Genomic DNA, 6000 nt, shown 5'->3' on the forward strand with positions numbered 1-6000 from the left:
TTCCCGATGTTTACAGTGGGTGACTTGCTCATGTTTTCAATAACTGTTGTGCCCAGACAGAAATCATTTACAAGCCACAATGATACAGCTGTTATATTTCTGACTGTGGTGTTAAACAACACCCACTCGTTCACTCACTTTGAACAGCTTGGGAGTAAGTTCTCATCCTACTTTGTAACAGAGCTACAAAATGACGATCATAATGTAGACATATAAACAGTTCATAGTTTGAGGGACGTGGCCAGGGTATTCAATTCCGATATCTTCATGACAGAAAGGATCATTGTTCAGGTTGTAACATGCATTTAAGCTTAGGCCATCCATATTAAAATGTATGTTGCTTATCTCCATTCTCAGTTTCAGAGGGGTTGGACGATGCGAAGGCAAAAGGAAAAGATAGGAAAATGACGCCTTTGGTTCAGAATAAACTTGCATGTCTTGTTATTTCCTATTGCGGATATCCTTCCGATGAAATTCAGTTAGATTCTTTGTCAAACGGGAAATTCGTAATTTTATTCTTAGAGTAATGATATCCCATGCAGGCGAAACGATTTTATTATATTTTGGACGGGGCGGTAATTTTGGATCCGCGGTGGAAACAAACAACACAATAAATTAGACAGCCATATTCGGTCTACATTAAAATATACAACTGCGTGAGATATTCATGCAGGCTGGTTTCAGATATTCAGTTTTTCATGACACATGTGTTATCAAATTATGTGTAGTTAATACAGAGTGTAACATTGCATACATATCATTCTATATTGAATAATACTAGAAATATCTGACACATAGTCAAGTCCTATGGTAAACGAATTGCACAACGGTGTTAGTGAATAAAATAGACATTTGAGAATAAAACATGCAACAAAAAACATTTATACATCAACATACCATTATATGTTACAATTGCACAACAAATATCAAATCAAAATAAATCAATATACTACTTCCAATGACAGCCCACTGACAAGCCTCACAGTTATTATCAAATTAAAAACACTTTTTTGACCGGAGATGAGGATTCGTCTAATTCATAAACCGACGGGCAAAAGTAGCTATGATAAATTATAAGTTCTACAAAAAGAATTCAAATAAATATCGTGTGATTGCTTTCGAAACTGAGTGTAGTTAGGAAATAGGTAATAGGGACATCACGCTTTGCTCCTGTTGAACGAAGCACGTGATTAATGACTCGAGTTTTCTCTTGGGTTGGTGCGTTCACTATAAGTAATTATAATATCCGAGGATGTATCTGCCTTGATAATCGAAAACACAATGTCAAAATATATTATGAAAATCTGTCCAATATCGAAAAAGCTAAATCATTACAGAAACAGACGAAGTCAGAGACATGTTCAATTGTGCACATGTCACATGCCCATCCCCTGCATCTGACACTGTAAAAGTACAGTGGATATGACCAGCACTGTTTGTCAGTCACGAAACGTAGATGTCATTTTCTACCATGCAACATTTTTCTTTGGGCATATCTCCGCATTCTAAGCTCCCGTTGGCAGGAGTTTCATGGGTTGCGGGTCCGCTACAGTAGATATCGTTTTCTGTCATGTCACAAGCAGCAGCCTCAACTTTTCCACAATCGACGAAGCATGTATCCGTATTTTCATTACTAGCATCATCAGTTCTTTCATCAATAAGTTCCTTCTTTGATGGACTGTTTAAACACGTATCCATCATTTCGGTATTCTTCTCACATTCCTTGTTGTCGCCTCGTTTGAATCGAGAACTCCTTGGTAACCCTTTAGAGTATAGGTCGTGTTCTGGTCTGGTGTCTGCCTGCTTGGATGTAGTTCCTGTATCTTGTACTTTTTCGGTACTTCCGGTTGTACTTGTTAAAAATTGGCCAAAGTAAGTGTTAGTCGGTGCAGTTGACTCAGAAGCATTGAGTTGAAAGTGTATATGAGCGGAACTGTTGTCGGGAAGGGCATGCCGCCTTTGTTTACGTCTATAATGGAATAATAATGCATGATTAGTTGTAGTGACGCTCCGTGGTACATGTATGACTTTCACAAACTCTCATTAAAACTCTGAACAACCATGTCGACTCATGAAGTACACGGTGTAATCAGGCATTTAGTATAATAGAAATTGATGTATTTCATCAGTATCATACAACTCTTATTTAAATGATGGAAGAGTGATCGTACACACGTCTCAAAGATGCCGTCCCATCTGTGGAATCGTTTATACAAATACAAAGGTTTGCCTAAGGCCGAACTTTGATAGTTTAGTCACGCTGATAGAGTTCATTTGTATCGCCTCATGAATAATGTTAAATACGAAGAGCTCGACGAAACGTTTTCGTAAGTTGTAAAACTGTGAGTGTTGGAAAGCAAAAATGCTAATTCATAGCCATTCGAACACGCTTAGTAATTCAAGTAACAATATTTTTTAATAAAAAGTTTCATATTTTTTAGACTTTAAAGTTTTAAATGACCATAAAAAAACTTCTCTATTATATTTTGTTCTGTATAAGCCATGCATTTGTGGCAAAATATATATTTATTCAAACATTTGTATTAGTATATAATAATTATTTCAAACATATTTACCTGCAAAGAACAATTGTGATAACCACAACAGTAAGTACACCACCACTCGCTGCACAAGCTGCCACAATTAAATCCACCGATGCTGAAACTGTAAGATCAGTAATGTTCACAAATCATTCGATGGTTTAAAAAAACAAACGCAATCCTACTCTTTGTCAAATATTTTAAAACGACGCCTATTATGGATAGCGAAACCCCAAATATAGTAGAATCATACTGAAGTGGGAAAATGTCATAAGCGTTCATAATAATGATAATTAAATGCACTGAAACTCTTCTACCTTAAGGAACAGTTGTACCTATGTGCATAGTTGATATTGTGGACGTTAAACCTTTAGAGTGTTGCTTGACTGAAAAAGGAACCAACCCGCCAGCCGGTCAATCAATCAATCAATTATAGAGGCCTGCATAAACAGTATGATATATTTTATGCAGGGCTTTATTGGGCCGATGTGACACTAACAAACGTGTATATACAGATAAATTATGCATGTGGTTTTAAATTATTTTGGTGCGTAGTTGTTATTTTGGAGATTGCGCCTTCGAGCTGCTGATTGACATACCACTAGATACCACTCGTACTACACCACACAGCGACCGTATGTATTCACAGGTGATGAAATAATGTAGTGTATACAAACACATGAAGTCCTGGCGATAATTATATTAAAATAATTAAAATATAATTACTCGTCGATGATTTCGAAGGCCACGGTGTTGATTTACTTGCAGATGCATCGGTCGGAAAAGATGCTGTAACTGGAGATGACTGCGCCCTCGACGTTTCATTCACGTGTCCTGTGAGAATAGCAACATTATTAACAATTAGGTCCTGATCATCCTGGATTCAGAAATCATTTACACCACGGGACTGATGTGCATGCAAAAATGTGGCCGCTGGCAGACATTCTACATGTATTGGCGATAATTATATTATATTGTTTGACATATCGTAGATACCCAGCTGCATATTTATATTAGTATAGTGTGTAATTAATGAAACCGATTCGCATCCATTTGATTGCAGGGGTCTCCTAAAATCGAGTGATGTTATAACTGATATTCGTATATCGGATTTGTTATCATTACAAAAACGTTATAAAGATTATGTACTATGTCTACCAATCTTTATCTGGGATCACATATATAATCGGAAGGTGTGTGGAAACAGTATTATCAGTACTTAGCCTGCCTTCTTAAAATGGTGTGTGTATGACACTCAATGGTAACGCCCCCTATTACCTTTAATTGGTACCGGCATAATTTATGTAAAATCAAAATAATCCACTTGTATCCTCTAGTGTCTTATCATAATTTGGTAATATAAATATAAACAGACGTCCAAAAGAAACTTTACCAACTGAAAATAAGAATTTCAGACAAAGTACAATTTTTTTTTATGAAGTCTATCTAAAACACATAACCTAAATACAACAATAGTGTTTGCAGAAAATGTTAATCGTCTGTTACATGTTTGCGAGATAACACGCGAAAAAGTGAAAAACACGTGCACCACGGACAACTGCAAATGCACGTGCGGGTAAGGGTATAAAACGATTGCAACGGCAAATCAGACATCCACAGTGATAAAAAACACAAAAGAAATGCCACGACTCACAGTCGAACAACGTGAACGAGCCTTGGGTATGGTACAGATGGGAGCCACCCACGCCCATATTGCACGAACCTTCGGTTGCTCCCGTGTTGCCGTTACAAACTTGATGCAACATTACAGACAGACAGGGCGGCCAGGCCAAGAACAGGCAGACCCAGGGTGACCACGCCCCATGATGACCGGTACTTGCGTACCTTGCACCTCCGAAATCGCTTCCTGACAGTGACGTCATCGGCGACAAATGCCTTAGGTCACAGGGTTAGTCGACAGACAGTGGCCAGGAGACTCAGGGGTCATGGAATCGGGGCTTTTAGACCATACAGAGGACAGCCATGGACGGCGAAACATCGTCGTCTGCGATTGAGCTGGGCCCGGACTTTACGACGTTGGCAACGACGTGACTGGCAGAGGGTTGTCTTTACTGACGAAAGTCGATTCTGTATGTTTAGGGATGATGGAAGACAACGTGTTTACCGCCGAAGGGGTGAACGAACGGCGGCGTGTTGCGTGCAGGAGGTCGTACCATATGGTGGAGGGAGTGTCATGGTGTGGGGAGGGATCTGTGGGAAGGAGAGGACACTGCTGGTCATCGTTGACGGAAACTTGACAGCTCAGCGGTACATGGATAACATTCTTCGTCCAGTTGTCCTACCATTTCTCCAACAGCATCCACGTGGTGTCATTTATCAGCATGATAACACTAAAGCCCATGCAGCCAGAATTGTCACTAACTTCCTCGCAGCCAACAACGTCAACGTCCTGCCGTGGCCTGCACGCTCACCCGACATGTCCCCCATAGAAAACCTCTGGGACTTGATGGATCGTCGTGTTCAACAACGACCACACTCTCCAGCCAACCGGCAAGAACTGATCTTGGCCCTCCAAGAAGAATGACGTCAAATCCCACGTGACCTCATCAGACGACTGACTTTTTCTGTGCGTCGAAGAGTATTTGCGTGTATTGAGGCGTTTGATGGTCACACACGCTACCAATGACTTGTTATTGAACGTGAGCGATTGTTTATGTACTCTGCCTATTTTGTACCACACCCATCTCGGTCGCGGTATGATTGTCATTTTCAGTGTTGATTATGTTGATATATTGAGCTTGTCAATACACTTTACTTCATGCATGTATGTTTTGTTGTTTTTGAGCAAGAGTGATTTCAAACTCTGGTAAAGTTTCTTTTGGACGTCAGTTTAGTTTGTATTCTTCCCTCTTAAATCATTACATGATGTAAGTTATGTAAACATGATCAAGGTAAGTATGGCTTTAGAAAATAGCGCTCCAACTGGCTTGCAGTGTCTCTTCCAAATTAATTAGTGGCGGCTTAATACATCAATTCTATTTTTAACAATGAGGATATTAAATATGTTTTCAAATACTATGGGACCGGATGAATGGAATGACTCACAACTCACACAAGTGAACTTTGTTATAATCACTCTTCGTGAGGTTTTTAATCTTTTATATAATTATGTTTTACATGTTCACCTGTTGCAGACGGAGGAGAAGTCGATGCCGATGTTTCGTTTGTTGTTGAATCCACTGTAGCTTCCTCTGTTGTTGTTGATTCATCTTATTGGGAGAAAGAGACAATAGAACAGTAACTGTCGGTATGCACAGCACAGGGCTTTGATTTGTTTAAGCTTGTGTATTCCGTTTAGATGATTTGTATGAACCTTTTGCAATTCTGTTCAAAGAAGGATGTTTCAGAAAGATATAAAATATACTTAATGAGTGAGTGAGTATGGTTTTACGCCGTTTTTAGCAGTATTCCAGCAATATCACGGTGGGGGTCACCAGAA

This window comes from Haliotis rufescens, unplaced genomic scaffold, assembly GCF_023055435.1.
Source record: "Haliotis rufescens isolate VD_foot unplaced genomic scaffold, xgHalRufe1.0.p SCAF_5, whole genome shotgun sequence".
In the NCBI taxonomy this organism is placed as follows: domain Eukaryota; kingdom Metazoa; phylum Mollusca; class Gastropoda; order Lepetellida; family Haliotidae; genus Haliotis; species Haliotis rufescens.